The 25,229-nt window shown below is 38.9% G+C and overlaps 1 protein-coding gene across 2 annotated transcripts in view; it reads right to left on the bottom strand.

Annotated features, from left to right (window-relative positions):
- The window catches only part of LOC117300712 (bombesin receptor subtype-3-like), a 56,612-nt gene that overhangs the window by 26,588 nt on the left and 4,795 nt on the right, over positions 1-25,229 (bottom strand). For both annotated transcript variants that reach the window (XR_004520208.1, XM_033784465.1), the window contains exon 2: positions 14,871-14,952. The gene's annotated coding sequence lies outside the window, so the exon portion shown is untranslated. The remainder of the gene's footprint in view (positions 1-14,870; positions 14,953-25,229) is intronic.

Below are 25,229 nucleotides of genomic sequence, written 5' to 3'. Positions count from 1 at the left end.
GCGAATGTTTGATGTAAATTAACTTTTTAAAGGTTGGCTCTGTTGATCTTTCATCTCACGTAATCGACCGTCTGCTACATTTAGGTACATGTTTGGGGCTACATTTAGGTCTGGGCTACATTTAGGTACATGTTTGGGGCTACATGTCCGGGCTACATTTAGGGTATGTTTGGGGCTACATTTAGGTCCGGGCTACATTTAGGGCTCGGGCTACATTATGGTGCCGCACAACCGTCGTTGTTAATGTTGGTGGTGTTGGTGTTGGTGTTGGTGTTGTTGGTGGTGTTGTTGTCGTTTTCATTGTCGTTGTCATTGTCATGTCGTTGTCATTGTCATTGTCATGTCACTGTCGTTGTCACTGTCACTGTCTCTGTCACTGTCGCTGTAGTTGTCGGTGTCTTTGCCGTTGTTGGTGTTGCAGTTGTTGGTGATGTTGCAGTTGTTGGTGGTGTTGTTGCTGTTGTCGTCGTCGTTGTTGTTGCTGCTGCAGTGTTGCTGCTGCTGTTGCTGTTTTTGTATTTGTTGAAGTTAGTGTTGCTTCTTTTGTTGTTGTCGTCGTCGTTGTCGCTATTGTTTTTGATGTTTTACTTTACTTTAAAGCAGTGGTTAAAGACAACGGACACTATTGGTAATTGTCAAAGACCAGTCTTCTCACTTGGTGTATCTCAACATATGCATAAAATAACAAACCTGTGGAAATTTGAGCTCGATTGGTCGTCGGAGTTGCGAGATAACTATGAAAGAAAGAAAAAAACACCCTTGTCACACGAACTTGTGTGCTTTCAGATGCTTGATTTCGAGACCTCAAATTCTAAACTTACGGTCTCGAAATTAAATTCGTGGAAAATTACTTCTTTCTCGAAAACTATGTCACTTCAGAGGGAGCCGTTTCTCACAGTGTTTTATACCATCAACAGCTCCCCATTACTCGTTACCAAGTGAGGTTTTATGGTGATAATTATTTTGAGTAATTACCAATAGTGTCCACTGCCTTTAAGCTCTGGGGTAACGTATTGTATTCTGGTTTGAATAACATTTCACAACCATGAGGGAAATCCCCATATAGCTGCGTTGACCGATGGCCATAATGTTGGCAGATAACTACAACCGAACCATGAAGACGGGACTCAAGTCATGCTGTTTCAATCCATTAGGAATTAGGCAGTCGCAGGCCAATCGTGACTGAACAAAAAGCTCCTATATGTCAGTTTTCCCTCAACAAACAAGACTGAGGGTTTGCAAGCCATAGCCTGTTATATTACTGACCATAATACTGAAACCAACGGTCTGGCTAAAATGTACAACAGACACTCCAAAGTCAAGTGCCATCGTAACTGTACGACACCCTTGTGCACTAAGACGCCCCCTACATACATAATTTGGTCGCAATGCATCAATTTAAGATATTAAGACCTATTTAAAACGTAAAGTTCATGCATTAAAAATTAAAGACAAAGTCATTCCCGTAAGTTTTTAGAATGATGTAGTTGCACCAGAGGGCATCTACGACATACAATTTTCCCGGGGCCCTTAAGCGTGCCTGAACTTTACTTCGAAATGGCTTGTTGATTTCAAGCAGCTGTCAATGCTCTGAGTGAGAGCAAAATGTGAGTGATGTTGTAATGTGTGTGTTGAACTCTCTGTTCTGGTCGAGCGAAAAAAGCACCGAACTCAACCTACGTGTTTCTGATCAGCAGAGTGTGGGTTCGAATCGCGGTCGTGACACTTGTGTCCCTGGGTGCTCTATGCCCTGAGCAAGACACTTTACTGCTTGTTTCTCTCCACCCAGTTGTAAATGGGACCTGTGAGTGCAGAGATGGTTCTTGTGGTTGGTTCAGCTAATAGTGCGCTTTATTTGGCGGCACAGGCTGTATCCCAGGGAGCTGAGATAGTTTAAGGAATGAAATGGCCTAAGGGTTCAGGATAATAATGTTGGAAGCGCTTTGAGACATGGTGTATAAAGCCCTGTATACAAACTGAATAATTATTAAAAACAAGAGAACATTCTTGAAATAGAACAGTCTAGACTATTCCAATTTTGTTTTTGAAAGATTAATTTGAAATGCGTGGTAGCGAGAAACTTGATCTCCCCGATAAGATTATATGGAATAAATCGATTTGGGAAAGAACACCGACACTAATTAGCAAGATAAATGACCAAGGCAACTTGGATTTTAATTTACTCGGCGAAATAAATTACCTCACTGTCTTAAGTGGTAATGGCATTTCTGTATAAGTCCTGGCGCCATCATATCAGGTAGCAATGTTTTAATGAAAGTTTTTATATTTTTTATTAACTGGCTTATTACTTTATGCAAGTACTATTAACCTTTAAAACAGGTTTAGAGCAAATTAAAAATCCAAATTGCATTTGATTAGATCTTTACTCACTGATGTCAAGATCAAGTTTCCTGTTTGATGGCATTTTAAAAGCTATTCAAGGCCATATTAAGTAATTGGAATGAAACAAAACCGTCAGCATGAAACAGATTATTTCGAAATTAAACAAAAACATTTAATAATGTAAACAATAAACAAATAAATTTAAAATCTACTCAACTGTTCGTGCGTCATAATGATTTCTTTGAGACACCGTGGTCGATTTCACTATGATAGTCCTATACTTGCGAATAGTCATATAGGACTCTATAGGATTAAAAGCCTTAAGACTCGTCCTAAGTTAGGACTAGTAACTCGAGATTAGGCTTGACTTACTCTTTGTGAAATCCACCCAATCAAGCCTGGAATAACATGGGACAACGAAGGCACTGTCTCTGCCGCCCAGGTCTTCGCCTTGGTGCCCCTTGGATTTTCCAATGGCCCTTTTCCAATGGCCCAATTCAAGGTATGAGACGCCATGGTATTGAATTGTTGTTTGGTTTTCAGATCGGGCCTGTATGCTTGAAAGGGCAAGGGCACCAAGGCATTTTATTTTTGGTAAAAGGCACCCTATGAGGAAATTGTCAATTTCTACTGTAGCATTTTAAGGGCATCAAGATAATGACAGGGGCACCAAGACAATGACAGGGGCATGGAGGCAATCTCCTTCGTTTTCTCTGTGAAGTAGGCCTGGTAAATTTGGGTCAGGACACACGGGACCTTGAACCGGTCGATTCAGACCGGTGAGTTTTTAGAGTGTGAACATTGAATGGGTGAATGTGCTAATTATGTAGTATTGTTATAACTGAAAACCGTCCATATAGGCGTTGAGATATCATTAACTAATACCTGCCAACGTTATAATAGCAAAGTCAGTAATATGTGTTTTAGGCTGATCTGCGTCATGGCACCCACATGGCACCCCCGTTTATGACGACAGTATTCCAATAAGTGTTTGTGTTAATGACATTGTGCAGGTATACGCCATAAAATGGGCAATTTTATGGGCTCAGTTCATAAAATTATCGATCATAAAACAATACAAGAAACAAGTGAACTATTATTTGTTTTTCTACCGTCACGTCTGAGCAGTGTATTCAGAGGTTGTACAAAACGAACAAACTTAAAGGAACACGTTGCCTTGGATCGGACGAGTTGGTCTATAAAAAAGCGTTTGTAACCGTTTGTTATTAAATGTATATGGTTGGAAAGATGTGTTAAAAGTATAATACAATGATCCACACAAGTTTGCCTCGAAATTGCGTGGTTTTCCTTTTACTGTGCGAACTAACACGATCGGCCATTTATGGGAGTCAAAAATTTGACTCCCATAAATGGCGGACTGTGTTAGTCGACGAGGTAAAAGGAAAACCGTGCAATTTCGAAGCATGTTTGTGTGGATCATTGTATTCTACTTTTACAGCATTTTTTTTACACATATGCATTTTATAACAAACGCTTTTCAAAGACCAACTCGACCGATCCAAGGCAACGTGTTCCTTTAAAGTCATCAATAACTCATTTCGGCTGAACTAACCATTAGATAATCACTGGCCAATGACTGAAAGAGTTATCGGGTTACAGTTGCGAAAACGCACCTCAGTTCAGTGTTCAATAATAAAGGGGGAGGTGTTTGGTAAACACTCTAAATATGTCAGTCAAATTTACTTGGGGTGGACGCCTAGCCTACAGAAGCATAAAGCATTTCGCATCGTTTCACTTCGAAGTACAAAGTACTGCATTATTTGTATTAATATCAAACGACATGTACTTATTATGATGCGTTTTATTTTATTAAAGGTAGATGATCATAAATGAATATTACGGGCATATTACTAGGACGGGATTCGAACCACAAACTCTTCAATTCCAGAGTGTTTTAAGGGTAAAACCAAATGGAATAGTCTTGACCTCCGATGCAAATTTAACATCTATTAAATGAACTCAAAATAATTGTGTTCAATGGGCCTGCATGTTTGTTCGCCTGTCGAGACGTTTTATGAAACTACCAAGTTGTCAAATTGGACGGTAGCTTATGTGGACGGTGTTTCTTTGTTAAAACACTATAGAAATTCGTGGATTAAGGCTAATACCCTTCCCCCAAAAACTAAGATGATAATCTGTTTAAGTATTATCCAACAGGTTCTCTTAAAAGTGTAACCCGTGTCACTGTTGCCTTCAAATGGTAAACGCTAAGCCTCAAAACCTTCTACTCATCACGTACAAAAGTAAACACACATTCAGAACTTCAACCTTTCGAAACCTGTCAAAAGCCATTTGCTTTTAAAAACGCTATTACAAAAACATAGTGCCACAGCATTTTCGATACTTTGCAAAGTGCCAATTATGGATACTTAATTCATGTGTTAAAGGTAAACACAAACAGGCAAAAGTGATGTATTCTTTAGGAGACGCCTATGGGTAAACTATCGGTCAAAGTATGACCATGTTATCTGTGACATTACACGCGGGGTCGAATTTCACGAAGATAGTCCTAACTTAGGACTATAGTACTTACTCGAGATAAGACTTGTCTTAACTTTCCCACTATCACAGTTTGCATTTACACACAGCTTAATGTAAGAAAATGTAAAGTTTTACATTTTATAGAGAATTGGGCATGTAGCAAATAACTTTTGAATGTAGAAAGGAGCCATAATGTTGAAGACATAAACGTTTACCTCAGATGGTTAATTCTTATTGGGCTGGCATTATTCTATTTGTACTTGATGTTATTTGCTTTAATGACTTCTTGCACTAATTATATTATGTGACAAGTGGTATCCATCGGCCATATGGTGCAATTACCAGTACATTAAAAAACTTATTAGCCAAGACGATGAAAGATGCATTCCCTTCAAGTATTCAATTATCTCAGGAAATCGAATGAATATAATTGGAAATCACACGCTCAAACGGCACCCGTCCCAAAAGGAAGTCCTATCATTGGTTGAGAGTTATGCGTGGCGCGTGCAGTGAACTTTTCAACTAAATAGTTTGACGTCACAGACTATAATGGCTTTATCACTATAATGGCTCTCGCGCATGTTCGTGATTCGAGACCCGTGAAAGTGTGCGGTTTTGTTTCTTTGCGACAGCAGCAGTGTACATGGACAGCCAAATGGACAGTTGGTTTTCGACCCACAACTAAAACGGAACCTTTTCTTCTTGTTTGCTATATTCATCATGGTGAGTAATAACAAGTTCAACCGCGTTCAAGACTTGAACGGTATTTTTTGTAGTGACCAATCGCTCAACACAAGGACAAATAATAATAATAATAATAATAATAATAATAATAATAATAATAATAATAATAATAATAATAATAATAATAATAATAAATAACAAGGTAATGGCGACGAGACAAGGAACACTGCTTCAGATCGGCTCTCGATTCTATAGAAGATAAATATTGTTTCCCGCTGTTTGTTTTGCACCAAAAGTTAACTCCTTGTTGGTACTACTTGGTAGACACCACAGGGTAAGTTTGAAGGCAACTAGTCAACACCTTGTTGCTATTTTTGGTGCAAAAAGGTTGGATTTTTTTCGTATTCGGAAAACTTTCTACAACGTAGACCGCACCGTGTGCATTGAATCAGTGAACGGACGCGCGCATCATCCGCGTCCTTTGGAACATCTTGATTACAACCAGTGTTAAGTCTTCGTAGGGTTGGATATTCTATAGCGTTGCTGTATGTAATTCTCCCTGAAACTATAAACTTTCTCACAATTTTGTGATGTTAATAATGAGTGCTATGGAGCATCAATTCAACGGTGAAAGAGTGACAAACTCCCAGAGAGGAAGTCCTTCACCCGATCTGGTTGGTATGCCTGAGCAGGTGCTACCAGATCGTATCCAAACTGCTCACAACGGGATTCGTGGTGGAACCAGGAGAAAATGGAGTAAGAACGATAACAAAATTGCGATGGACTGTTATATTAAGAGTGAACCGGACAAGAGAGGATACAGAAGGAGAATGATAAGCCTATGGCAAGATAAAGGAATGTTTGAGATTAGTGAGCAGCGTCTTGCAGACCAGATAAGTACTATCAAACGGAACCAGTGGTTAACCAATGTGGAAATTGAGGAGATGAGGAGGATAGTACAAGCTGAAAGTGATGGAACAGATATTGTTAACCACCAAGTACCGGATCCGGAGGAGGCGGCTGCTGCTAGCTCACAGAGTGAAGATGAGGTGAACCAGCCAGGGTTGCGAAATGGTCAGGATGATGATGGCATCGACGATGAGGAGGGCGTAGAGTTCACGGAGGAGGAAGTGCAGATTAAGCATAGGCTTCAAGAGGTGATGGAAGCGGCGAAGGGGTCAAACGGGTGGAGTATTCCAGCTTTGCGCCGGGTCCCAAGGAAAAGGCTGACAGAAATGTCAGCCGTGGTAAGTAAAGTCCTTGGGTCGGTAAGTACGGATAATTTATCGGAAACTAACCGTCTTATTTTTGCAGGGGCAGTTGTAGTAGGGGAAAAGTTAGGGGTAGAGGTGTCTCAACAAGGGAACAGTACACCATGGTGGAAACGTCGCCTGGAGGGTCAAATTAAAGATTTGCGAAGAGATCTCAGTAGAATAGAACAAATGAATAAGGGTTTATTGAATAGTTCAGACTTAAGGAATACAATTATGACAAAGTACAACGTCAAACGTAAGGGTGTGAGTGTTGTAATAGAGGAGATTAAGCAAAGGGTTAAGGCTAAGGCTGCAAAAGTGAAGAGGTATGACGACAGGGTTAGGCAATTTCACCAGAATAGATTATTTAATACCAATCAGCGTCAGTTGTTTAAGGAATTGGATGGGGAGGCTGACAGCACGCAAGCGAGCCCGAGACCAACAGAGGCAAAAACTTTCTGGGGTGGTGTTTGGGACAAACCAGTAAAACACAACCGACAAGCGGAATGGCTAACAGATGTGAAAGATGAATTGAGAGGGGTACAACAGCAAGAAGGGTTCCAGATTGACGTGGACAAGGTTAGGAGACAGATAAAGAAGGTGCCAAATTGGAAAGCCCCGGGTATGGACCATGTGCATGGGTACTGGTTGAAGAACTTCCGTAGTTTGCATGAGCGAATGGCCCTACAATTGCAAGACTGTCTAGTACAGGGTAAGGTCCCATCTTGGATGACTGAGGCAAAAACAGTGCTGATCATGAAGGATGTCAAGAAAGGTAACGTTGCCAGTAATTATAGACCAATCACGTGCTTACCTGTGATGTATAAACTCTTGACCAGTATGATTGCAGAAGACCTATATCGCCATATGGATGACCAGCAGTTGTTTCCGGAGGAGCAGAAAGGCTGTAAGAAGCGGTCCAGAGGTACGAAGGATCAACTTATCATCGATAAGGCTGTACTGAAGGACTGCAGGAGCAGAAAGACTAATTTGGCAATGGCGTGGATTGACTACAAGAAGGCGTATGACATGGTATCGCACACATGGATAATGGAATGTCTGGATATGGTTGGAGTGGCTGATGCAGTAAAACGTCTTTTAGGTGAGAGCATGAAGACGTGGCGAACAAATCTGACAGCCAACGATGATAATCTGGGCAAGGTATGCATAAGAAGAGGTATTTTCCAAGGTGACTCTCTGTCTCCGCTGCTGTTTGTTCTTGCACTGATGCCCCTGTCGATGATTCTAAGGAAGGTGAGTGCAGGTTATGTAATGAAGAAGGACGGATGTAAGATCAACCATCTGCTTTTTATGGACGATTTGAAGTTGTTTGCGAAGAATGAGGCCGAGATCGACTCTTTGGTGCAGACCGTCAGGATTTTCAGTGATGACATTGGGATGCAGTTCGGTCTGGAGAAATGTGCTTCAATGACCATGAAGAGGGGGAAGAGGGTACATTCCGATGGCATTGCTCTGCCAGATGGTACACAGTTGAGGGCTTTGGGTGAGGAGGAGAGTTATCGGTATCTTGGTGTACTTGAATCGGACCATGTCCTTCACAAGGAATCAAAGGTAAGGCTGAAGGCAGAATACATCAGGCGTGTAAAGAAATGTTTGAAGTCTAAACTAAACGGGGGGAACATGATTAAGGCGATTAACACATGGGCCGTGTCTTTGATGAGGTACAGTGCGGGTATTGTCGAGTGGACTAAGGAAGATCTAGATGTCACTGACAGGAGGACAAGAAAACTAATGACCATGCATGGCATGCTACACCCGCGGTCAAATGTTAGTAGACTCTATCTTCCGAGGTCAGAGGGCGGAAGGGGGTTGCTTAGCGTGGCGGACAGTGTTAACATCGAGCGCAGAAGCTTGCATTGTCATGTCAGAAGGACCGAGGAGAGCTTGTTGAAAGTTGCACAAAGGTACACGAGGGCAGACGAAGTTGGGCCGAAGGAGTACAAGAGGGAAAGGAAGGAGGAAAGACATCAAGATTGGAGGAACAAACCACTTCATGGCCGGTTCTTGAGGTGTACTGAGGAAGTGGCCAGCAGCAAGTCATGGAATTGGTTAAAGAGTGGAGAACTAAAGAAGGAAACAGAGGGCTTGATTACTGCGGCGCAAGACCAGTCTCTAAGGACAAATGTAATGAAGGCAAGGATAGAGAAAGCAAACGTCTCTCCTATGTGTAGAATGTGCAATAAAGCAGAGGAGACTGTATTTCATATTGTTAGCGAATGCAGTAAGATGGCCCAGACGGAGTACAAAGGAAGACATGACAAGCTGACCAAGGTGATTCACTGGGATCTGTGTAAGAAGTATGGTGTCAAAGTGCTTGCGAAATGGTACAACCATGTTCCGGAGAAAGTTGTAGAGACCGACCAGGTCAAGATCCTATGGGACTTTAACATTCAGACCGATCATGTTATACAACATAGGCGTCCGGATGTTGTGCTATTAGATAAGACGAAGAAGATGTGTCATCTCATTGACATAGCTGTGCCAGGTGATACAAGGGTAGCTTCGAAGGAGATGGAAAAGATCGAGAAGTACCAGGACCTGGCCAGGGAACTTCGTAAGATTTGGCAGGTAAAGGTAAAAGTAGTCCCCGTGGTGGTTGGAGCACTTGGCACCATTCCCAAAGCACTGGGGAAACATCTAGATGAAATAGGGACAAATGTGAGGGTAGATCTGTTACAGAAGGCAGCGCTTTTGGGAACAGCGAGGATCCTGAGAAAGACCCTTGAGATCTAAGGCTACGGGACGTAGCCCGACTCGAGGAGTTACCGGCACAAAGGAAAATGAGATCTTTCTTTTGCATGCTGTGATAAAATGAAATAATAATAATAATAATAATAATAATAATAATAATAATAATAATAATAATAATAATAATAATAATAATAATAATAATAATAATAATAATAATAATAATAATAATAATAATAATAATAATAATAATAATAATAATAATAAAGCGCTTTTTACAAAAGCGATACAAAGTGCTAACGAAATACAATAGCAACAAAACAAAAGATAAACTACATGCTTTACAGACAAAACAATACAATTAACAATGATACAATCTTAACTTCGGATAGAGGTGGGTTTTTAATTGGGATTTGAAGGAACTCAGGGAATTGGCTAAACGAACAGATTGAGGGAGACGATTCCAGCATTTTGGCCCAGTTGCAGCAAAAGCTTTAGATCCTACATTGGTACGTGATCGTGGGGCATTCAATACAACAGCTGAAGTGGATCTTAAATTATACAGAGACTGGCGGGTGTGGAAAGCTCAAGGCAAACTAAGACATTCCTCTAAAATTAGAATAGTTTTCCAGACGGTGGAAAACAATTTAAGCTAAAGGGAGTTCCAAAGTGCAGAAGTATGGTAAAACAAAATTCTCACAATCCTGACCTTGGAACAGATACGCAGAGAGGGATGAGATGATACGGCAAAATAAGAAAATTTAGAGAAAGAGCAGGTCTGGTATCTATTGACATTCACCTAAAACTAAAATAGTTGCCAGGATTGCGAAACAAGTTAAGCCACAGCGAGAGTTCCAAAATGCAGGAGATACGTTTAAAAAAGGGTACCGTATATCTCACAATATTGTAACCTTTTGAACAGACATAGAAGTGTGAGACGATACGGCAAAGTGTGTGTTGCACGCGAGTGAAGGTGCGCAAAGAAGGGCCATAGAGTGAACGACATTATTAGTACGGACATACTAATAATAAAAAGAGTTTTAATAAGGAGACATATAACGTCTGACACTAACAGGAAGAGATTTATGAGGATGATGCCACATCCATGTCCTACCAGATTAAATAGCTCGGTGCTGAATCCTATTACGCAAGGATAAGTGACATGTTGGGGCACCGGACCAGATGTCACAGCAATATTCCATTACTGGGCGTATGGACTTTCCGAAAACTCTAAACAAGTTCCGGATGACACGGATTCAGTTCCAGAGTGGCATGAGCCAATTTCACGTAATCCTATCTCGAGTTACGACGAGTTTTAACTAGTCCTAACTTGAGATTAATCTTAAGGTTTACAATAATTTACAGTGCTAAGCCCTAAGAGTAGGTTAGGAAGAGTTTGGTGAAATTGACGGCTGGACCATTTCAAGGTCAGCCTGACCAAGAAAATAGTTTCAAAAGTTGAATTGTTATCACGGATTATGCGTCATTATCAGATATTGACCCATTCTGGGTCACTTTGACACAGATTTTGATCTAGACTCCAGATCAGATTGTGTTCAGAAGTATATGGATTTATACTGAAGCTGTACGTTGTGTCGCTTCTAAAAAAAGTATGGGATTCACCAAGCAATTTGGATGAGAATTGTATCCTGAAACCGGGGATCCAGTGATATAACAAATAGACGTTTCGATCAGAAGTTACAGAATGTCTTCAGAAGTATGGATTTCTGTAGACGCCGACACGTGGCTTCTAATCATCAGGGATTCTCAAAACCATTCGGAACGAATTCACATGGCACTTCTTTCAACTCTCTTGTTTGGTTTTAGTTTTTATTGCTGGTATTTTGGATAGTGATAATTTCTCTGTTAACACTAGACGTTTCGCTCAGAAGTTCCTAATTGTCTTCAGATGTATGGATTAATTCTGAAGCTGACGTTTAACATTATGCTTGGGTTGCACCCAAGCAATTTGGAATTTACTCGTATTTAACTACTTGTTCGCTTTTAAGTTTTAATGCTGGTAGGTATTCGGTCAAGTGCTAAAAATACTCTGTTACAAGGTTATTGGACCCATTAAAAGACCAATTGAGATTATTTTGACCTCCATTGTTTTAAAACCAACACATCGGTCTTTCCTTGAACCCTCCCAAATTGCTTACATTTTTATCAAATAAATATTGTAAATATAGAGATAGTGAAGGACAGGTATTTAATTCAATAATACATCTAGTGCACAATTGACGTTTTTGTTAGATTGTTTCCAATAAATGAATTTGACTAACATGCGTGTGTGAAGTTACTCAGCAAATAATTGAACTTGTTATAAAAATGTCCTACATTAAATTGAGACTTTTTATGTCTGTAATTTATGTACCCGGAACAAAATATATCGCTAAACAAAAAGGCTTTATATAGTCCTTTGTCCTTCACTTTTGTGTTCGTACCAGCGTCTGTGTACAACGAACATACATAATATACCGAAAAATAGTTTAAAATAACGTTTTGTTTTATTGTTCAAGTGATACAACTTCGTGTTTATCACTGCACCGATGTGTTTAATTTGAAAGCTTTACCACGTACGAAGTTCATACCAGAACCATTTTAAAGCAATCGCACAACATCGGTAAACAGTATTGTCCAAAAGCTCACACTTAGTGTATCACAACTTATATATAAATGAACAAACATGTAAAAATTCAGGCTCAATCGGTTCGCCGTGTCATGACATGGTTTCAAAATAAATCAGTTATTCTCGATATTGAGAATTTATAATTGTTTTAATGTTTTCTCAAAAAGTAAAGCATTTCATTGAATAATATTAAAATGGAAGTCTTTCACTATTACTTTCTGTAAACCCTGTAAGTTATTTGTAATTTTTTTTTTTTTTTCATGTTCAGAAAGTGTCCAACGGCTTTATAATCATGTGAAATATTTCCCTCTGAAATCAGTCATAAATTGTTTCTGAAAAACTGCAACAGCTGATATCGGTTGTCACCAAAATGAAGGACAATAGGAGACTTCCAGGACGCTTGGTAGCAGCAGACTTACCAGGTAAAATCCATTGCTCTCGGTCATGTGCGCATGCTCAGAACTACGTAAACAATAAATAACCTGGTAAGTCTGCTGCCACCTAGCGCCTAAAAGTCTCCCATTTGCTTAAGTTTTTATCAAATAACAATGTAAATAGAGACAAAGAGGGGCAGTAATTCAATAATAAATCACGCGAGGAATTGACTTTTTGTTTAGATTGTTTCCACTTAATTAACTTGACTGCCCCTTTACCGCGAAACTACTCGGCAAGTAGTCGATTTATTTATAAAGGTTTCACTAATTGGTATTCATTTCAGACTCTTAAACCTGGCTTTTATTTGGAAACAAATTGAAAAAATTTGTAATTAATTTGAACAAAAGTTAAAACGAGTTCAATAAAATAAAACAAAATATCTTTGCCCTGCACCTTTGAGATCATCCGGCGTCTTTGTACAACAAAGGGTAAACAAAAATATGTAAAAATATAACGTATTGATGTATTATCTCAGCGATATTTATATTTATGAAAACAATTAATTAAAATATTCATTACTTTGTTAATTGTAAGTGTATTTCCTATGGACACCTTTTTAAAGTATTGTAAGTTTAACTAATCTTTTTATAGTTAGTAGTGCTTTTCCATAACTTTTTAAATTTCGCGGGTTTGTGGTTTTAATTATTGGCTGGTCCATTTTTGTGGTTTGTATCTTTAGAAATCGTTTATGCTCTTTGGTAGTTTTTGCTCTTGTTTGCAGCTATTTTTAATGTGTACAGCGCCTCGGGGTCTAGTCGTGGGTGTAAGGCGCTTTATAAGCGTTGTTTATTATTACTAATATTATATTGTTCAACTAGCGACATGAAATAAATAAATAATCAAGAAAATTGTTTCAATCTGAAAAACCTGCAACAGTCAAAAAATGCAACAGTCGCATGATTTCGGTTGTTATCACCGATGTGTTTACATGCTGAACATTGTGCATGGTTTTTCATTATTTTCTCCTGACTCAAACAATGGAATAAGCCCACATTTTAACAGTGAGTTTTGTTATTATGTATGGTCAGCAGAGGTCTGGTTGTACACAACAACTTTTAAATAACCTTGGTTTAGCCCATGTCCAACTGGAAGCATTGTCTGTATAGTGTTAAACAACAAAATTAGAAAAAAAGGTAAACACTCTCTGTGACCGTTTTGTCCCAGCTCAACCAATCCTGTATAATAATACCGATAAAGGTATATACAATTATTATCCAAAAACGTACTGATATAATGATGCAAAATCAAAAATTGTTTGCATTTTTGTATGCTACAAAAATGCGGTTTGCTCTAAGAAAGTTGTTTATTTTCCGGACAGTCAACTCTTGGTTATTAAGTTTACGATTGAGAGTGTACCAATTATAGATATGTTCTACATGTTTATTCTATATCATGCCCTTTTGGGATAGAGGGTATCCCCAAATGTCCTACTACTTTAAACACACTACATTCCTCTCGTACAAATGTACACCCCTTCCCTATACAATCCTCTAAAGATTTCCTGAGAATCCAAGCTCACAATAAAGACACAATTATAGGATACCATGCCCCCAAAAAACGAGCACCGCGAGTTGGGAATTCTATTCTTTCTGAGTAGGATGGGGATCTTTAATTGGATTATTTTTTACACGTTGCATCCTGATTTGACAGAAACACATCTTTCGAAACTTTCTTTTTGTACAGTTATCCCCGTTGATGCTTGCAGAATTACTTATGATGCTCATGCTGCAACTTGTTTGCAATTTTGTGTTGGAATGGTACATTGTACCTCTCGGGTGGTTTGGGTCACTCCCTCTCCACCAACCAAGTGCGTAATTGTTACCATAGTTAGATTTGGTAATTAAAATGGCAGCTGCTGATCCTAAACCTCGCCACGAATTATTTGTTTGAACACGGCGCAGGGATGTCCCATCAATATGACTGTTTACTCAAATTTCTTTTTTAACATTCTAGGAAATTCGACTCCAGGGGATAAGCCCCTCCAGAAATTTGTATGTTTTTTTTTTAAATTTAAGGGCTGTGTAATTTTTGAACATGGGTCGGCAAAGCTTACTAACGCCAAGCTGGCAACAGCCCACCTCTCTCATTCAGGAAATAAAATAGTGATATAGTATTACTAGACGAGAGTCATTGTGAAATCATAACTTGGCCGGAAGTGAACCCACAAGTAGAGAAGAACGCCATCACACGGAGAAATCACAAATTAATGTGCAACACTTTGAAAGACATACATACAGGCAAATATTTCTGAAGCTAACAGTTTTGAACGATGTGTATATAAATGATGCACTTTATAAACCAAAGCTGCACTTTACCTCCTCCTTGACGTGCGTTCCAGGTTTAATCCAGAGTGGGCTTGGCAGCTTAAAGAAGAACGTCAAACATCTTCAGTTGATTCTACAAATCAAAAGGAGAAACGATGTGAAGCATAAGAAAGTGTAATTATCAAGAGTATACAGTAACATCAGAAAAATAATTATGTTCGATGAAGGGAAACTATATCACTGCTGTATTTTTGTTTCAGTGAAAATGTGGATTTGAGCGGTAGGATTTAATATGAAATGTCGTACCCGTTTACATTTGTGCGTCCGTGACTGCCGAGAAACACGAGAGCAAATGGTGACGATTGAATAAGTGACAGGCAGATATAAAAGCTCACTAATTGATGGTCGGCCGATCATTGCTTCGCAAACCAACACATGGCGAAGCGATTTCACTTGATGCTTGTGAATACTACCCAAATTATTTTGTGGAAACTGTGATGTACAATTGTTTTGCTTGTCTGCAAACGAAGTAATCCACATTAAAGCTGTTCAGCGTTGGTTCTCGGAAGGATGGTCATTAATTAACGGAATAACACCCTTTTATGGTGTTTGATGACAAAATTGTTAATTTTAGTGATAAACAAATTACTTAGAACTGCAAACTATACTCCTTCTGTTCTCATATGTCCCCCATGAGTTAAGATTGAACGACACTGTTATAGTGTTTTTTCAAGGGTTTATACAGCATTGGTATTAGTAAACATATAATGTTCGTAGATTTGCACGAAACAAATAGCCAAGAGTTAGATCGGTTACATAAAATGAGGTTCTTCGGAAACGAGAGCACTGTGCTAGCCTTTTCAACTACAGAAATAGACTGAAAGTAATTACGGTAGCCCTCATCAAAACAATACCCACTCCTTCAACCTTCAACACACAAAGGATTCATACTTGGGGAAACAAAACACGCTAATGTCGTAATGTATACGTTTGGAATGACTCATAATTACGAAAACATGTTATACAAAAAAACAGCTCTTATATTGGCGCTAAGTGTTGTAATTTTTGCTGAATTGCCTCACCAAAGTTATCAGATAATTAGAACGGTATATGCACAAATTCTCATGTTAAATGTTTTTTTTTTATTATAGAAAAATGAATTACTTCGACAACTATAAATCTTTCTTGTTATTTTGTTTACCTTAGTCCCCATGAGTTAATTTGGTTAGATTGTAGACCAAAATGGAGTTTAGCGCATCTTCGGTTAAATTAACACTACGTATACTGTCACATAAGCCTTATGAATATACCTGAAAGAATAAATTGAACACCGGAGTTTTTCAGTGTCCGGAATTTCGGTTAATGGTTAAGGCGTCGTGAGCGAGGCTTAATGGTTCCTAACCCGTCACCATCGTTGGTAGGTAGACACTGCATGTCTTAGTGAAAATAACAAACAGTTTGATAGTTAGGCCTAATTAAAACTGCGAATGTAGCGCAGCTGTTTTGTTTCATTGAAAACATAAATATTTGACACCGTCTCGGCTAGGCGCGGTTGTCGCTTCAAACAGATACAAAGGTCGGGCCTTCAATAAAATAAGAAGGAGTGAAATCGCTCTTTTCTGTACTCGTTAACTTGGTCTTTAAAGGCAGTGGACACTTTTGGTAATTGTCAAAGACTAGCCTTCACAGTTGGTGTATCTAAACATATGCATAAAATAACAAACCTGTGAAAATTTGAGCTCAATCGGTCATCGAAAACTTGACTTATACCTCATTACTCGTCACCAAGAAAGGTTTTATGCTAATAATTATTTTGAGTAATTACCAATAGTGTCCACTGCCTTTGAAATGTTTGGTGGAAACCAAAGGACCCGGCACAAGAGGAAATTAACTACTGATGTGGCTTTTATTTGACGAATAAACCACAAATCTCATCCATCACCACAAGCTATCATCAGAGGTACATACTGGCTTCAAATAGATACATGACTTTATCATACTGTCTCCATACTGTCGTGTTCCTCGTATCGAATAACTACAATGAATGCTAATAATCATTTTGCAAATAGGAACCAAACTAATTTGGTCTTCCAGCCTCGGTTTAGTAACATTGATCAATGGGAGAAATTCAAGATGGCTGCACCATGTTAAAGGTCTATTAAGAACAGTAAGAACAATCGTGGATAGTCAGAACAATCGTGGATAGTCAGAACAGTCGTGGATAGTCAGAACAATCGTGTTAGATTGCACTTGTTAGACCATGGAGGAAGAATATGTTTGAGTCTGAGTAGAGCAAAGAGCTGAGCTCAAATAACTCAAGGGGAGGAGTTTATACCTCTCGTATTTCATGAAGGTTTCATAGGATTGCATTGCGTTCTACGATAACTGAAGTTATCGACACTTCATGTGACCCAACACATCAAATACGGCCTGGAGGTTTTAAGGGAAACGTTGCCTTGGATAGGACGAGTTGGTCTTTACAAAAGCGTACGTCCCCTGTTTGTTATGAAATGCATGTGGTATAGAAAGATGTTTTAAAAGTAGAATAGAATTATCCACACAAATATGCCTCGAAATTCCACGGTTTTCCCAATACGTAGTTTTAGTGACTTTGAATAGAAACTTACTTCAAGAGGTTGAATTAAACTCAGTGGCAGGAAAGTTATTTCCAATTAAAGACTAAATTGACTTTTTACGGGGTTTACTGTTAAGAGTGCAATTCTAATGAGTTGTTAAAGTTAAATTGTTTTTCAAAAGTGGCCTAACGCAAGGTAGAGCCAATAGAGTTGGATGATGGCATGCAAAGTGCAAAGATGGATATCCTGACGGGAAATATCAATAAATGCATTGCTGCTGTTTCAGGAGGTTTTTTTTTTTAAAAAGTTGTCATTACGCAAGGTAAGATCACATACAGTTTACTGATTGGATACAAAGTGCAGGGTCAGGAACACTGAATGGGAATATCAATTAATGCATTTTGCTGTTGTTTCAAAAAAGAGTTTAAATTGTTTTTCAAAGGGTGGCCTTACGCAAAGTAGAGCCAATAGAATTGGATGAATGCATACAAAGTGCAAGTAACGATACACTGATGGGGAATATCAACGACTGAATTACTGTTTCAAGAAGGAGTTTCTATTACCACAGATCCACCCAAGAACACCCATACCATTCACTCGTGATGAGTTAAATCCATTGAAATTGAAGTGGGGTCCATTTGCTCATTGGTGATTGACTATTCATAAGGAGTGAACGTGTACTAATGCCAATGTCTCGCTCTTAGCAATGTCTCCATTTGAAGCAATTTGATGCCGACGAGCATCGCTGGTAATCTGTATAATCCACTGGGGGAGGAGGGTTGCCTGGGTTGTCACGCAATAAGCATTATCTATCTCAGATTGCCAGTGTTTACCAGGGATAACTGGATTACGAGTTGATGAAACCAATAATTTCAGCTGCTGCACCACTGAAAGAGTGTGACATAAACACAGGTTGATAAATCACAATCATACACTAATAATGATCATGGAAATAATTGTACCACTCAGAGTAATAATAACTTCATATTGTATTCACATTAGGTGAGGTTAGTAACCTCGGGATGGATGAAACAACATGGAGGGAGGTATAAGATGAGGGGATGGAGTGAGGTGTTGAGGTGTTGATGTGTATGAGGTACATTGGGATGTGTATGAGGTACATTGGGATGTGTATGAGGTACATTGGGATGTGTTTCCGGATTAGGCATGACCCGGAGGCAATCCCCCCCCCCCCAAACGACATTGAAATATGTTTTCCCCTGGCGCTGTGATTGGCTCTTTCCATCAATTTACGTCATAATTAAATTGGCCTGCTCGTTTACCAAACCATTACAACGTCGTTTGGGAAAAAAATAGCGACCCGGAAAGTGGTTACAAATTTGGAGTTTTAACCAGCATTCTGCGTATTTTGCCAAATGTTGGTGCCCTTTTGGCACAGATTCCGGTCATACTGACACATTCAGGCCTACAGTTTTTTTTCATACTGTTGCATTATTTTGTTCTCTGATTTTTATCATCATTGATATTAGGCAAATTTATGTACAATTTAATCGGCAATCACTCTACCTGTATTTTCGAAAAAACTACAAAAACTGCTACTCAAATGCATATTCCTTATAACCCTATAATTCATGACTTTAATAGTACGAGTCCATTTAATGATGACTCGCCTTTGTGTTGTTTGTAGGCCTACACCTATCGTCTGACCATGTTGTCCCTTGTCTTTGTCTTTGTTTGTGTTCCTTAGTATCATGTTTGTCTGTCAATAGGTTAGTGCACAAAAGCATTTTGCTTAACCTTACACCTAAATGTTGTCTTTAAATTACTACTTGGTTACTTTTTTGAAGTATTGTGTACCTAATCATACCTCATACTATATTGCTTGTTTTAATTTGGACACAAATGTACGCTATTGTATTATTGTTTTGTATGACAGCATTGAAATAAATGTACTGAATACTTGTCAGTTGACTCAATCCGGGACAATTCTGACCCGGTAGTTTTCATAATGCCGCAGTACACGAAACATGCATTCCATACAGTGTGTATCGCTATCCCCTATCAACAAGTATTTGGACATTGAGCTTAAATTCCTTCTTGGAGAATGCCTGAGAGGATGCCCGATATTTGCTTCATGTGGCACGTCTTATCATTTCCTAACCCTCTTCCGTAAAGTCTTAACACGTGCCTGAACATGAACACTAACTATGAGCTTGCATAATTTCCGAGAATTATAAATTGTGACCACGTAAAACAAAAGGGGAGCCGGCGAGGCAAGGGACAGTGCAATTTTTATTTTTGGAGGGTGGTGAGTTTATTTAACATCGAGTCATGAACTTTTGTAGTCGGTTTTATGTGGCGGGCGAGGGAGGCAGGGGAAAAGGAATTCCCATCCCAACTCGACTATGATTTGGTAATCTTTTGAGATATGATTTGGTAATATTTTGTAATAGGCTTTTATCCATGCTTGAACACTATTAATGAGCATGCATTAGAATTTAAAAACTGTGCCATGTGAAAATCGCTAGCTTGATGAGGCATAGATTCAAGAGTTTCCGAGAAAAGTAGAATAGTCTGTCAAGTTCATTGTGAACTGTTTAGATACCGGTACCGTGATTCATCTGAACGTCATCAATTAAACAGTTCCCAACACAACAGAGACAACGACAGAGACAACGACAAAGACAACAACAGATACGACGATGACGATGTCAACAACAACAACGACAGCAGCAGGAACAGCAACAGAATTATGCAGCAAACGAAGAAGCAGTAGCATGCAGCACAGCAGCAGGAATTAGCAGTTCAACAAAATTGAGATATAACAGTAATATTAATTGCTGGAATGGTCTTTTTCTGTCTTCGTGAACAACAACCTCAATAAAGTACACGATAAGTCCAAACTTATTGTGTAAGTGCAAATGATAGTGTACGTACACACTAAGTTGTGATGTATCGTGTACGTATACACGACAAATCAGTCCAAACTTATCGCGTACGTACACGACAAGTTCCAACTTAGCGTGTACGTGCAAGTATTAGTGTATACGTGCAAAAGGAGTTCGAATGTATGGTGAACGTACACGCTAACCTACATGTGCGTACGCGATAAGTTTGGATGTATTTGTACTAGATAAGATGGAGATGATTCATGTGGCGGCAATGCGCTTCCGCAAATAACAGCCATAGAATAAGCAAACTCAATCTTGGGTTGATGTATTTTGTTTAACTTCAGAGTGTTTTCTTCTGAAGTCAGGAACGCCCCACGAAGTATATTGATGTAAATTTATTTCACTTCTAGTTCCGATTTTTTTTCGGGGGAATGTTTTCGTCTTACATTCTTCATGCTAAATGTCTTATTGCTCGTGTACTTCAACATCACTCAACCTCCGCCCCAACATGAATCGCTCTTCTTCTGTGTTGTTTTACTTGTACGTGACTGGTATTAATGTAAGGTCTGAATAATGGATTTTATAGAAAACTGAAGCAGACTGGAATGTACACACTCTTACAAAACCAACAATGATTAATTTGCTTATGGATACATAAATTACGCCCTAAACCGAGTGTAACCACAAAATATTTGGATCTGACCATATTTCAAATGACACAGAAAACTTCAGAGAGCTGTGTCCAGTGAGTTGTATCGCAGTTTATGTGAGCCACGCGCCAGCCAGACGCGGCATCTGCGATTTACTTGTATCAATCAAAAATGTTGCCCAGCAATGCTCTGACCCGACACAGAAAACTTTAGAGAACTACATATACGTGAGTTGAATGGCCGCAGGGTGGCCTGCGTCATTTTGACCGTTAGGTTCAAACAACGTGAGGTGCCACGCGCAGGCCAGACCCCCAGCTGCACCCATTACCCGGACATACATTACTATACACATAATGAATGTTTATGAGTGCAATGGTGCGAATATGTTCATGAGTTGAAAGATGGAATGTTCTATTCAACGAGGCGGAGCCGAGTTGAATGGAACATTCCAGCTTTCAACGAATGAACATATTCGCACCATTGCACGAATGAATAACATTCATTATTTGTTTTATATAACATCCAAGTAGAACTTTGTCATTTTTATTGAAAGAAACAACTTTCAAAACAAACAATTTCAACTGTAGAAGCCGAATGCTAGTAATTTTACTATGCCTTCTTGCAGTAACACCTGCTGCGTTACCAAAGACACGCGCACGCAGTGATGTTTTTACTCAGCTTTTTCGTTCCATCCGAAAAGTACCATTGCACGCTGGCAGCGTGCCAGCGTGCAATGGTACTTTTCGGATGGAACGAAAAAGCACGGCGAGTGACTCAGCGTGCAATGGTACTTTTATTTGCTATCACGTGACGGACAATCCTCCAATCAAATGGCAAGGATCTGCTTGGGTGTTATATAACATGGAATAACCAATTCACCACGTTTTGAGCTTCAAATTCAAGAGTCCCGTGACTCCAGAAAAACAAACTATTCGTTTGATGTATAGATGCGCTGTTATTGGTAAGACAAGCAAGACCTTCTTAGAGTCTAACATTGAAATCAAATCATCTGCGATGAAATTGCCACAAGTAAACATTCTTAGAAACTTGCATTCAAAACGACTATTACTTTGATGATTTAAGGTGTAAGACAATCTCACACTGTTTCAAGGAATACGTCTGCACCTGTCCCAAATAAACAATTTTTATTGTCAGGTTTGAGAAGTTACGTTTCTTGAAAACAGGTAGTTTCAATTAACCTGCATTTTATTGAAGCCATAAAATTTACTGAATGTATTCCTTACTCCCAAACCAATCACGTTTTGTTGTAGACTAAACTGTTTGATAGATGTACACTGTCAAAATAACGTACCCATCATGCTCAGATTTGAAGAGAATCTTGACAATGCTCATGGGTCTTGTAGATTACCACTTCTACCGAAGTGATTTATTTCAACAACAAACTTTTACACGAGAGGTGATTGATCTGAAAAAATTCGACTCGTAAGTATTTTGCAAATCATCATGGAAAAACATCATAGACTGCATATCCCGTTATATTTCAAGGGTTGCGGGATGTTTATGCTAAAACTGTAAACTGGACTTTCACAAATGGCTATGTGAGTATTTCTATACAACTCATCAAAACCATGGACACCATACACTGCGGTTGCTGGAGGGGGGGATGAGTCTAAAGTTCTTTACAGACCTCACACACCCAATCCCATCATCACGTTAGTGATAAAACATCAACGAATTTAGCCTCTTTTACTTTTCTGAACAATGGGGGTATTAATGTTGGCTCAACCCTTACATCGATGTCTGATACTCTGCTCTAGAATCCATATGTCTTGGGTTCGAAACCACACACTCTGGAGCAACCTACTTCTTGGTCACCGTCAACCAGAATCTGTTTCAAAATGAACCATTTCTGGGTCAATTGGCGCAGAATCCGAGTTAACATCACTTGTAAAACACTTTCCGGGTCAGGCTGACCCGGAAATGCTGACCCGGAAATGAGTCAGGGCCCCATGAGAGCCAGGATCAGGGTCAATTCTGACCCAGGAGTGTTTAGAGTGCTCCATATAGTGTTAAACACACGCCCAAATAGAAGACATTATACATGTATGCCGCAAATTGCACAGTGTTGATGTTTTATCATTACTTATTCATCACTTCATTCCGCAAGTTGAATTAACAAGACGTGGAATAAGGAGGAAAACGACGACAAGAAGTGGTGTGAGGAAAATTTTGCCTTGCCCCTGGGAAATCTCACGAGAAACGGCTCATCAAATGAGACATTAGAACATACTCGGGCATACCATTACCATATAGTGCAAACATGTGTCTTGTCGGTTAGACTTGACTCAAGTCGGAGTCTGAGTTAAAGCCAATACACCGTCTAGCCAATTAATAGACCGTACAAGTCTCGCGCGTATTCGAACTTTGGGACCAAGTTGGTCCCAATGAGGCATACCTTAAAATTAAATGTGGATTCTTTTTTTTTTTATATAAGAGAGGGTCTGGAACTGCACCTGAAAATAGGCCTGATATTACTTGTGTAGATCTGAAAGATTATTTGGAAAGAGGCCTGTGCGATTGATGGGGTTTTGAGCCCTATTTAAAAAATCTAAGCTAAATTTTGTGTGACGTCATTCTGTTGATGATTTTAAGTTCCTTAAAGGCGTTGGGCACTATTGGTGATTACTCAAAATAATTGTTAGCATTAAAGGAACACGTGGCCTTGGATCGGTCGAGTTGGTCTTTGAAAAGTGTTTGTATTCATTTGTTATAAAATGCATATGATTAGAAAGATATTTTAAAAGTAGAATATAATGATCCATACAAGTATCACTCGAAATTGCGTGGTTTTCCTTTTACCTCGTCGACAAACACGGTCGGCCAGTTATGAGAGTCAAATTTTTGACTCCCATAAATTGCCGACCGTTTTTGTTCGCAAAGTAAAAGGAAAACCACACAATTTCGAGGCAAATGTGTGTGGATACTTTTAAATATCTTTCAAACCATATGCATTTTATAACAAACGGTTACAAACGCTTTTTAAAGACAACGCGTTCCTTTAAAACTTAGGCCTACTTGGTAACAAGCAATGGAGAGCTGTTGATAGTATAAAATATTGTTAGAAACGGCTCCCTCTGAAGTAACGTAGTTTTCGAGAAAGAGGTAATTTTCCACTAAAATATTTGAATGTGATTTCGAGACCTCAGAATTGGATTTTGAGGCCCGAAATCGAGCAACTGAAAGCACTCACTCAACTTCGTGCGACAAGGGTGTTTTTCTTTCATTATTATCTCGAAACTTCAACGACCAATAGTAAGCTCAAATTTTCACAGGTTTGTTATTTTGTGCATTATGTTGAGATACACCAACTGAGAAGCCTATAGTATTTGACAATTAACAATAGTGTCCGGTGTCTTTAAAGCAAAGAACAAAAAACCCAGATCAGTTTTGTTACCTTTTTCTTATCAAAACTTTGTGTCTCAGAATTACTCCATAACATCTCAGATCTCATCTTTCAATCACGTTAAGTTTGACAAATGCCCTGTTTTTGTTTTCAGCAATGGCTTAGACTAAAATAATTGAGAAATGTAGTTACTGACGTCAACAGCCAACTAGCAAATATTTAATTAAAGTTCCATTAAAACAAGACAATCTTTGCCCCAAATCCAAATATTATGTGTTAAGACAAGTATGCAGTATAAAGGCCCTGGACACCTTGGATGATTGTCAAAGAACAGTATTCTCACTTGGTGTATCCCAACACATGCATAAAATAACAAACCTGTGAAAATGATGGCTCAAGATTGGTTATCGAAGTTGCAAATAATTAAAGACAAAACACCCTTGTTGCACAACTTTATGTGCTTTCAGATGCCTAATAAAGGCTTCAGCTGAAGTATTTTATTATTTGAATGAAAATTACCTCTTATGTTTTTTCAGAGCGAGCCGTTTCTCACAATGTTTTATACTACCAGCAGCTCTATCCATCGTTACTGAGTTAGTTTTTAAGCGTACAATTATTTTGAGTAATTACCAATAGTGTCCAGTGTCTATAAAACAATAAAATTTGTGGCATTCCTGACCATATCTGGGTCAGTGTGACTCGGAATCAGTGACAAACGCATTTCTGAACACTTTTATTTAAGTGTTCAGAAATGTGGTTTAAAAATCACTATTTGAAATAGCAAGTTGAAACAAGTTTTCCATTCAGCCTGATCCAGCTATGAGTCTGACCCAAGGATTCAGAACGAGAGCCCAATTTCATGTTAAGCACAACAAGCAGTTAAGAACAAAACAACAGTCATACTTACCAGAATAAGGTTACCATCCAAGCTACCATATTTTTCGTCATATGTACATTTTTTAACTGGT

Source organism: Asterias rubens, chromosome 16 (genome assembly GCF_902459465.1).
Source record: "Asterias rubens chromosome 16, eAstRub1.3, whole genome shotgun sequence".
In the NCBI taxonomy this organism is placed as follows: domain Eukaryota; kingdom Metazoa; phylum Echinodermata; class Asteroidea; order Forcipulatida; family Asteriidae; genus Asterias; species Asterias rubens.
Note: the sequence above shows the minus strand (reverse complement) of the source record. Positions and strands in the feature narration are given on the sequence as shown.